Genomic DNA, 12,106 nt, shown 5'->3' on the forward strand with positions numbered 1-12,106 from the left:
TTTTTTAGTCAAAATGGAGAGGATGTGCCGACTAATTTACTAATAACAACATATACACAACAGAGTATTCTAGAATATATATTAAATTAAAAATAAAAAGATATGAATTTAAAATGTTGTATTTTTATTTTTATATTGAAATTTTATTTATTTTTAATTATTTTTGTTGAGTTTATTTTACATAATTTATAAGCAACTTTAGAGTTTTAGTATTTATGTAAACACTAATGACAAAGTACCATATGATCTCATATATTATTTTTATCTTTTGAATTATATTTTTATACTATTGTTGTATAAAATAAAAGTTGGAATAAGCAACCTTCAAATTATATATTTTTTTATTAGATATTTAAATTTATTTATTTGGTCAAAAAACCATATAAACTATAATTTCATAACTATTATGGACTATACTATTATATTTGTTAGAAAAATTCTTTTAACTAATTAAGAGTTGATACATGACATTTTAATAATATTAAAAAATTAAATTTAATTGAAGTTGTTAGGGATCGACCCGATTAAGCAACAAGTAACAAAAAAGCGAAATAAATTGAGAAATTGAACACACAAATTTAACGTGAAAAAATCCCTTCAAAGAGGATAAAAAATCACGGCAAAGATAATTTTACTATAATGGCAAAAGAACGAAGAGTACAAAAGATGGAGATAAAACTAAATCTCAAAACCCGAAAACAAAGAACCCTCAAAACGTAAACACAAAATTCTCTAAATTTGTTATGAGTTCTAATCTTTAATGGGTGTTTTTACTAAGGTTGTAAAAGAGCCTATTTATAGGCTAAATTCATATGTCAAATAATAATAAAATAATCTAAACTAATCAGTGTTTGACTGAAACAAATAAACAGAGTTTAACTAAAAGATTATTTCTCAAATTTGACTGAAAATAGGAGTCATACTTAATAAATCTCCACCTTGACTCATATTTCCACAACGCCATATTTGCCAAAGCTCGTCATGAGCTTATCTTGAACTATGTAGGGAATTAACTGAGTCGAATCTGTGCTTAGAAACTGGAAGACTTCTAGCCTGTAACAGCCCGATTTTAGGTCTAGAAGGAACAGTGGTTTCAGGGCCACAAATTCGACGAGGAAAAATTTATTTTAAAATTATGACATGGGTTGCATTATGATAGGAAGGTTGCATGAAAATATTGATATGAAAATTTTATCGATTTAGTGATTAATTAAAGAAAGGATTAAATTGCAAAAGTGAGAAAAGTTTTGTTACCTAAGAGTAAATACTCAAATTTTGAGGGGTTAAAGTGTAAATATGAAAATTTGAAGGACCAATAGTGTAAATATTTTAAGGATGGAATAATCTAGAAACTAAGGAAGATGGATGAATTGAGACCAAATTGAATAGATGAAGGAATTATGAGGGACTAAATTATAATTTTACCAAATTAAGTGATGACTCAAAGATGGAATTTTAAAAGATCCAAAGGGCAAAATGGTCAATTGGAAGAAAGAGAAATCTAGAAAATAATGATGATGTTGGAGATATTTTAGATTAAATAAATAAATATTAGTTTATTAATATTTTAAATTAATTTTTTTATGATATTTTATTATTTTATTATTATTTTATTTAGTGTATATATAAGGAAGAAAAGAGGAAGAATCATCATCTTCTTCCCCATGCAACTCACGTATGAAGAGAAAAGAAAGAGAGAAACTTTCTTTTCTTTACAATTTGGTCCTTTTACCAAAAATTCATCATTTTCACTTAGGAATCAAAAGAATTTACATATCCATCAAGAGAGAAAGATAACAAGGAGACTATGGGGAGTTAGAATATCGAGTTAGATTCAAGAAATAGAAGCTGGAGGAGGGAGAAAATCAAGTTAAAGATTAAAAGCAATGGCATAAGGTAAGAACATCAAGATTTTTATATACTTTTGAGTTTGATATTATAGAAAAAGTAGGAAATTAATGTTAAGGTAGAGTTTCATTATATAAGGTTCTATATTCTTGTTATGTTAGAAAAGGGAAATAAGAGAAAGTGATGTAAAATATTAAAGAAAAAGGGAAGGAAAGTGTTATAAATTTAGTTATCAACATTTTACACTAAAACAGTTTTGAGATAGCAGCAGTAGTCTGACTTTGAAAATCTACCAAAAATCGTATAAATTGAATTAGAGGATGAAAAAAATATTAAATTAAAGCTTATTTAGTCTAGTTTCTCACAGAAGAAACGGTGTAAGCAATGGAATTGTAAATTATGAGATATAATAGGTTTTGTGAGATAAGGTCAGAATGATTTCAGGTTTCCCTGTACTGACTTTGGAAAATCATAAAAAATTGGATAAAAATAATTAGAGGCTTAAATTTATATTTTTAAATACTTAATGAGTCTATTTTCAATAGAAACAAATGGTAACATCATTCAAATTCTGTACTAGGAGATAATTAATTTTTAGTGAAGAAGGGTCAGAAGTGTCAGACATCAGAACAGGGATGGCTTTAAAGAATAAACTGTACTTATTGGATAAACCAAAAATTCTAAAAATTTTATGGTAAGAATATATGTAAGTCTAGTTTCAGATAAAATTAACGGATCTTAATTTGGAGTTCTATAGCTCAAGATATAACTAATTTAGTGACTACGACTCAAGTGGACAGCTTTGAATGAATATATAAGTAATGGTGAAATTATAGATAATGTTACCTATAAGCATGTTATATACATTAAGGATGTGGAATGGAGAGGAGGAGGAGGAAAATATATGATTATTCAACTAGCATGAGTTTTCATTAAAAATGACCAATTTACATGTTTTAGGTTCAGGGACTAAATTGAATAAATGTGAAACTTTAAGGGTAAATTTGTAAAAATGTCAAAAAGTGACCAAATTGTATGAAATGAATTTTTTTATTATTTAAATTATTTAATTGAATAAAAAATTAATTTAGATCATGATTGGGTGGAAATTCGAGAAAAATATAAATTTTTCAAAATGTCCCTAAATTTTGGTATTTTTGCAATTTAGCCTGTTAAGTTCGTATGAACTATATTTTGTATAATTTTAATTGAAGTGAATGCTATTTGGTAATGAATATTATATATATGTATGTGTTTTATTATTGGAATTGAATTATTATTGGTAATATGTATAATTATTAGATGTTTTGAAATGATTATCGGAAGCTCGATTAGATTGGAAGCTTGTTGGAGATATATCACATTATCCGTTGGTTCTATCAATAATTTTGGATGATTTGATTCTGGTTATAATGACATGTATAAGTTAAATTGGTTAACGTTGACTTATAAATGTTTTGATTTTGATTGGTTATAAATATGAATGCTTGATGAAATAAAAAGCCTGAAAATTAATTAATAAACTTTGGTAATGCTCTATAACTCTATCCTGGCGATGGATACGGGTTAGGGGTGTTACACAGCCTTCGACTTGTACACTGCCAAATCAAAATTAACCCGGGTCTGATTTTCACGAACACAGTGCCCTAACTTTTCAAAACTTGCATCCAAAGAGAACCTCTCTTCAACGAAACGATCATACATTTTTCCCTCCTATGACCAAGTTGCCTCTGCTCCAAACGAGTTGACTTCGACTCTGTAACGGATGAGGGACGTCCGATTTCACCGGTCACTGTAGAACCTTCAAGAATATAAAGACTACCAGTTATTTTACCTTTTAACAAAACGAGAGCTCCACGAGATACTTTAATACCGCTCGACTCGATGTTAATTCTGCATCCTTTCAAGTCTAAAATACTCAAGGAGATAAGATTCTTTCGTAAATCAAGTACATACCTGACATCTGAGAGTGTCCTAATTGTCCAATCGTGTGTCCTGATTTTAACAGTTCCAATACCAACTACCTTACTAGATGAATCATTTCCCATACGCACAACTCCGCCTTCAACCGAACTGTATATAGAGAACCATTTCTATTGGGACACATGTGGAAAGAACATCCTGAATCTAGGATCCACTTGGACATGAGCTTGGAGTTATCGCTCGTTGACACTAACAAGAAATCATCACCGCTTTCATCGGCCAAATTAGCACCAGCTACATCTTCCTCGTTACTCTCAGCAGCTCTTTTATTTCGCAGTTTATAACAATCTGCTTTGACGTGACTTAACTTTTTACAATAACGACATCTTTTGTCTCGTTTCTTTGATGCTACTAAAACGGAAGCTTGCCTATCTGCCTTGCTATCCAAATGAAGCTCATTGTCGAGTTTGTCTCTACTCAACAAATGACCCTTCACATCTTCGAACGAGATTTTGTCTCTGCCATAAATCAGGGTCTCCTTGAAAGACTTGTATGAAGGGGGTAAAGAGCACAATAATAGCATAGCTTGATCTTCATCATCAATATGAACCTCAACGTTCTTTAAATCATTTAAAAGAGTAATGAATTGGCTGATGTGATCTCTAAGAAGCTCACATTCGTTTATGCGAAATGTAAATAGACGTTGCATAAAGAGTTTCTAACCTTTTTCACAAGGCGGATGAGGTCTTCTCCATCAATACCTCCTGCAATACCGTATTCGCGAGGCACAACTAGATTGCAGACAAGGCCTTTTCATCAAGCTCTTCCCATTCTGTTTTATTTAGATTCTCAGCCTTTTTCCCGGTAACAACCTTTTTCAAACCGGATTGAACTAGAATTACCATCATTCGAACTTGCCACAGATTGAAATTTGTCTCACCATCAAACTTCTCAATTTCAAACCTTGTTGTTGTCATATCTGACAGGACTGGTCTATGAAAATTGAACTAGCTCTAATACCACTTGTTAGGAATCGACCCAATTAAGTAACAAGTAACAAAAAAGCGGAATAAATTGAGAAATTGAACACACAAATTTAACGTGGAAAAACCCCTCCAAAGAGGATAAAAAACCACGGGCAAAGATAATTTTACTATAATGGCAAAAGAACGAAGCGTACAAAAGATGGAGATAAAACTAAACCCCCAAAACTCGAAAACAAAGAACCCTCAAAACGTAAACACAAAATTCTCTAAATGTGTTATGAGTTCTAATCTCTAATGGGTGTTTTTACTAAGGTTGTAAAAGAGTCTATTTATAGGCTAAATTCATATGTCAAATAATAATAAAATAATCTAAACTAATCAGTGTTTGACTGAAACAAATAAACAGAGTTTAACTAAAAGATTATTTTTCAAATTTGACTGAAAATAGGAGTCATACTTAACAGAAGTATTATTTAATAATATCACACACACACACACATCTTTACTTTTCTCTCTCCCTTTATTCACAGTACAAAACATGAAAAAAGATTTTGGTATAAGAGTAAGTAATCTCACATTGTCTAAAAACAAACTGCAAATGGAGTATGAGTGTTTATAAACTCATATCCTACATCGCTTTAAAAAACAAGAGAAATGAGTTTATATAAAAACTGTTTTGTAAGTTTTATTTTCACATTAATAAGTGACAGGAGAAAATAAAAATATATATATTGGTGCTACTACTTTTAGTGCTGATGTGGTAAAAATCACTTCAAATTGGAAGCTTTTTTGTCATGCTTTCAGTTGGATGCGCTTTTTTGTAAGTCACTTGAAAACACTTCTAATTCATAAAATTGAGCTATTCTCATAAATTTTCCAAAAATTGACCTATTCACATAATTTTTTTAATTTTTTGACATTTATTAGTAAATTAATAGGATGTGCCATATAGTGTGGTGCATTTTTATTGGTTGAACTGTTTTTTTTTTATTTCCGTTTAAAAAGGGAATAAAAACTATAAAAACAAAATTTGTATATTCAAGAGTGAATAAGCCTATATTTAATAATAAAGTATCTATTTAACTTAAATGTAATTACGATTCATCTAAATATATTAATAAAACTATTGTGTTAATATTATTTTGAACGTAGAAAGAAAAAAAGAAATTATGCAGAATGTTGAATAGGCTTTCGTAACTAAAAATTTTAAAATTAGTTTTCGTTTTTCAAAAGGGAAATTATTTTATAAATTATTAGTGAATTTTTTAGATTACAAGCATCTTATAAAAGTATAATAAAATATTTATTTTTAAATATTTTAAAGAAAGAGAAACTTGTAAATTTTTTAAAATTATAAATACACAATCAAGTACTAACTTTTTTCTAAATTTGGTTTTTTAGTTGTATCTTATTTCAAATTTGTTTTAAGTTAGGTGAATAATGTTACCTGATTTGATTCATTCGTTTAGTAATTATTGTTGTGAAAATAGATAAGCACACTTAATTGGTCCCAATCATTGATTTAAATTTAAGTGTCCTAATAGCATGAGGAAACTTGGTACTAGCTACCTGATTAACCATTTTCAGGGTATTTACTAAAAAAACCCAACTCCACATGGAGTCCATCGACTCCCCAATGTTCAATTTTGCTCTAAACCAAGAATCATAGAGATCAAACATAGAATTTGTTAATGAGTATTCATGTTGCATCATTTCCCAGTTTCTATAATTACCATTATATATAAATTAGCAGCAGATAGATTAATATAACTGTCATCGTCAATTTCAAATCGAATCCCACATCACTATAGTAATCGAGCATACGATACATATATATAATGTTACATAAAGCATTCCTGATTTGGTTTTCTAACCGTTCTTTTATGATTTAAATTATTTTTTTTAGAATAACATAAAAAATATCAAGACATTCGGGTAGTAATGATGACTACTGACAATATAGTTTATTTTTTAAAAAATAAATTCATTAATTCATTTAATGAAAGAAATTATACAATCTAAGGGGGAAAACAATACACTCGGCATAGATGGTGAAGGACAAGTTCCATCAACACAACAAATGTTTTAGTCTCAACATCAATAGAACATTATGACACGTTGACAATTGGCTTTGCCACAACTCAAGCACGACATATCTGGAGTGATTGCAAACACTTAATACGATAAAGAAATCAGCCCTGGATGGTCTAAAGCGGCGAGCAAAAATTGACAAAAGAGTCGAGCATTCAGCAAACTAGAGAGGACAACAACAAAATCATCCCTATAATCACTTATAAAACTAATGTTACATACATAAGCAAGACTAAAAAATGTGCTACAAGAGCAGACAGAAACTTCTAAAACTAAAAATTTATTAAACAATGAAAAAAACAAATTACTATTTACTTTATATGAAATACATAAAAAAATAAATTAATATCGAAATCGAATATTTACCAAAACCGATGGATTTGAAATCGACTAATGCTCACTATATTAATAAAGAAAACAAAGATAGTGATATCCCCAGTACACGCCAAAGTTGATGTCGAGGGAAAAAAAAGAAAATTGAAAAGTTTGTGATTTAAAAAATTAGTGTAAAGAAATTATTATATAGGTTAATGAAGACAAAGAAACAGTTCAAAGTTGGAAACCTTCAATTCACTAGTAATACCCAATGTGCATGAATAGAAAAAGGAAATAAAGAACGAAAGGGAAGATTGCTCCCAAAAAGCACAATCTTTCTATGAATCCAGAAGTTGAAATGTTTCAAAATATGAAGCAATAAAGATGAAAAATAATAAACAAAAGGTGATGGAAATGCATTTGCGTACCCTTTTTTTAGCTAATTTTAAAGCAGAGTCGCAATGGTCGACGATGGCCACTCAGAAAGCTAGCTGTATTCTATCACCTTGCATGTTCAGTTGTTTTCTTTGTTAGCCCATCACTGTGAGTCGTCATTTTCGCGTTCTTGCTTTTTGATGAGCTTTTTTTTTTTTTAAAGAAAGAAATTATTATTTGACACTGTTTAATTTAATCTCAAAATAACAATTAAAACTTTTTCTTTTCTTTTTGCTTTCATCTCAGTATAAAATGTTTTGAAGACAAAGGAGGTCACCATTCCGCCCCGGTGAGGGTGAGGAGCACGGTGGTTCTGGTGGCGGAATGAATGGTTGTAGGAAGGGAGAGCTTCGGATTTAAGGAAGAGAAAAGAGACGGAAAGAATAAAAAAAATGAATAATCGTTTATATATTTATTTATTTTCTCATAAAATAAAAAATTTTCTTTTAAATTAGTAAAAATAAAATTATACTTTAACCCCTTAAAAATGATAAAAATTTATTTTAATCCTTTAAAAATTATAAATATATAGACTATTAAATTAATAAAATTATATTTTTATTATCGTAAAAATTAAATTTTAATTTCGGACCCTAAAAACTCTTTTTGACATCGCCCTACTTTGAACATAATTATTTTATTAAGTTATAAGGCATTCTTTAGTTTTTTTTTATTTTGTATAAATTATTTGAGAATTTTCGGTTTATATTTATTTATAGGTACCATATTCGAGTTTTATATAAATTTATTTTATGTTAATTTAAATATATTTTAATTGTAAGTATATCTTAATTATTAATTTAAGAGATAAATTTTAAAATTATGCATGAATTTTAATCTAATATTTAATTTTATACATGTACTTTGATCTTGTGTAATTTTGTACACAAAAATTTGATTTGATCAAATTCTCATAAATTATTAATACAATTATTGATACAACACTATTTTATGTTTTTATATTACATACACATATAATTATATTTATCCAATATAAAAATAAATTGATGTACTTATTTCTTTAAATGTGCATAATTAAATTAAAATTAAAATTTCATGTATACATTTGAACCACAATCAAAATTTCATGTATAATTATACTAAATTAAAATTTATGTATCAAATTACATATTAAATTAAAGTTCATGTATTATTTTAAGATTTATCCCTTAAGATTTCATATGAATTAAATTTTTTTGAAAGGTATAATATTTTTGGTGAATAAACTAATGATTAATTTTATTTAAATTGAGTGGATAAATCCACCGCCCCAGTCCCCACCCCACGGGTGCATGCATAATTAATTTTCCTATTGATTTGATTCGACTTTTGTTGCGGAAAACAACAGCAGGAAGAAAAACAAGTTCAACTTTGCAACTTCTGAGACTAACATGTGAGATACTGAGACTGACGAAGACAACTCTATAATTCACATGCTAAATAATTTTTTATATATTGATAATATGTGTAAAAAAATTGCGTATTCGTGTTGCATTTGTGCATTTTTCTTTTGTATTCTTGTGTCATGTTTTAATTGTTTTTCTTTTATTGTGTTGATATTGGAGGCAAAGTGTTCATGGTGAAATCATGGCTTTGACTTTTAAAAATTCTCTAAGCTCTTTCTACTCAAATAATCTATTCTATTGTTTAAAAAAATTAAAAAAATTAAAATCATTTATTATATTAGAAAATTTATCACACGTACATAAACATTTAAAAATAATATATAAAAACAATAATGAAATGTAAGATTTAAAACTAACAATAGTAACATATGTAATTGTATAAAATTAAAATAAAAAAATTAGTTTTAAATTTAAGTAAAAAGTTAAATAATTAAATACATCAGATTAAAAATATTAAATATATTCTGATTGTTTATCAGAATGTTATTCTTCTTCTTGAGTTTATATTGAATTGACTTGTGATACCAACTTAATTAGCGTCATTATTAATATATATATACATATATATGCAAACAATGTAAGTAAAACCATTTATGTAATAACATGAAAATATATAAAAATATCAAAATAAATCTTTAGTCGAAATGATAAAGAAAATATTTTATGGATATTAGTGATACGAGTTCAACCTTTATTAATTTTTTTAAATAAAAAAATAAAAAAATATTCTCATAATAATATAACTTATTTAAATTATGTAAGGATATTTTAATAATTCCATAAGTTAAATTGATGTCAAATTAACTTGTAACACCAACTCCAACACATATTTAAAAAATTAATATTAATGTTTTCATAAATAAATTTAAATAAAAATATTTTTAATTATTTTATTTAAATTTAAATCCAACCCAGTCATCATTAAGATAAAAAAAAAGTGAGCCGGAACAAATGGTACCACTTAACCAATGAATGGACAAATCTAATTAAAAGTATTCATGAGCTGAGCTAAGTTGTATCTTTTTTATTTTTATTTTTGAAAGCTCTTGGCCGAAGGCCTAGTTATCACTTCATTATTTATATATATTTTTATTTTAATAATTTACAATTAAATTTAAAATTATATTTTATTAGATAATTATTTAAGTTGGGTCGAGTACAAAAAAAAATTGACTTTCAACTCTCCATTTGGGGTCCGGAATGGATTTTGGATTTACCAACAGTATTTAAAGAAATGGGATTTAAAATGATTAAATTATTATTTTGAACTGTCCAATAATAATTTTAATGAAAACCAAAGCTTTATTATCCTCATTTCAAAAAAAGTATTATGATAGAGTTGGATTTTGAGGTCATATTTATTATAAATTGCGTTATTGTAAGAGTATGGAAATTGACCTTGGTCGATCAAGTAATTATTAACAACTTATTTATTAAAAAAACATTAACACATACAAAATGAGTTATTTCATGAAGAATTATCAAATTAATTAAGTCAAGCCATGTGACTTGACCATGTTTCAATCAAAGGTAGAAGTAAAAGTCAATTACTTTAAAACACAAAATTAGGCATGAGGGGGCAAGTTAGTTTTATGTAGTAAGACTTCCAAACACTAGTTTGGCCTAAGTGGATATTTTCGCGGGGAAAAAAAAATCATACAATTAATGTAAAGTTGTAAACCCATAACTTTTGATTTTCTATTTATTTTAAATATTCATTTGAAACTTCCATTACATCTATCCAATTAGGACAAGGCAGGTATGCTCGATTCACATACGTCAGTTTCTTTTTTTTTGTTTTTTTAAGAATTTTACAAATTTGGAACCATTCAGGTTTATTTGAATTACAATCTAAGAATTGTTTTTTTTAATTTAAATTTAATTATAAAAATATTAATATTAATATAGTATTTTTATATGCTGATTTTTGAACAAATCGATTGTAAATAAAATTAAATAAAAATAAAATATTTTAAGTGATAATTTTGCACAGGAACGAAGTCAGAACAAATTTCTAAGGGGAGGTCGAATGAAATTTTAATTTTTTTATAGTCTATATCTTTATAATTTTTAAAATATTAAATCAAATTTTTATAATTTTAGTAGAGTCAAAATATAATTTTACTTTTATTAATTTAAAATTTTAAAAAATTTCAAAAACCTATTTTTATTTTAGGGGTAAGCTCTTGCCAGCCCCGTATCCGCCTCTCGTTCTGCACATAAACAAATCTACTTATATAAGATGAATTTCACCTTAAAAATTATACTAAAAATTGGTATAGACAATATATGTATATAAGGATAAAAAGGGTGGGTATCAATCAAATAAAGCACAAAACACATGAAGCACTTTTTGGCGGTCAATATCGATCTTTTCTTTGGTTAGTTTTTAGCTAGTCAATGTTCATGAAATATAGGATGCAATAAATTTCCTACCCACGATGGCTACAGATATCAACAAAGCAGTTTGTTTATGAAAACTTTGCAATATTATTATTTAAATAATCTCAGTTAGACTTTTGTGGCTTACTTCTATGGCCCAGCTTCATACGTTTCCAAGATGAACACGGAAAAACAAAACCAGGTGTTTTTTTTTTCGCAGTGTTCAAATTTTCAACTGATAAAATTCTACTTAAATTATAGATTAATATTAAGTATTCAATATCCATTTTTACACATGTTTAGACCTCTTTATAGAAATATAAACCTTTCAATCTATATAAAAAATTTGAATATTATACCCAGATTCAACGTTTACTTCAAAAATATTCATATCTGATAGCAATTTTTGACACAGTCAAATATAAATATAAAAACATGATCCATTATTTTAAAATTCTAATTAAATAACATGGACACGTGTTACTCGAAAACAATCTTTTATCCTTCATTGCATGTGAAGAAACAGGCTTTTTTCTCTTTAAAAGGTAAGATTAGCCACCGCTGTTGATGAAGGCAACTGTACAATAGTGAAGGGCATGGTATAAGATCTATTAGAAATTAGTTAATTTATTTTTTTTCCTTTTCAGTAATCATATATCAATAATATTTGCTTCTAAATAATTACCTATATTTTTACCAAATAATTTGTTACAAGATTAC

The 12,106-nt window shown here is 27.3% G+C and overlaps 1 long non-coding RNA gene across 1 annotated transcript; it reads right to left on the reverse strand.

The window, feature by feature from the left end:
- Positions 1-6,720: 6,720 nt before the first annotated feature.
- Positions 6,721-7,962, reverse strand: LOC107941892 (uncharacterized). Its single transcript, XR_001695714.2, has 2 exons — positions 7,592-7,962; positions 6,721-7,011 (listed from the first exon to the last, which is right to left on the reverse strand). It is a non-coding gene; the product is annotated as an uncharacterized lncRNA (long non-coding RNA).
- Between the last annotated feature and the right edge of the window lie 4,144 nt (positions 7,963-12,106).

The sequence above is a fragment of the Gossypium hirsutum genome, chromosome D11 (genome assembly GCF_007990345.1).
Source record: "Gossypium hirsutum isolate 1008001.06 chromosome D11, Gossypium_hirsutum_v2.1, whole genome shotgun sequence".
Taxonomy (NCBI): Eukaryota; Viridiplantae; Streptophyta; class Magnoliopsida; order Malvales; family Malvaceae; genus Gossypium; species Gossypium hirsutum.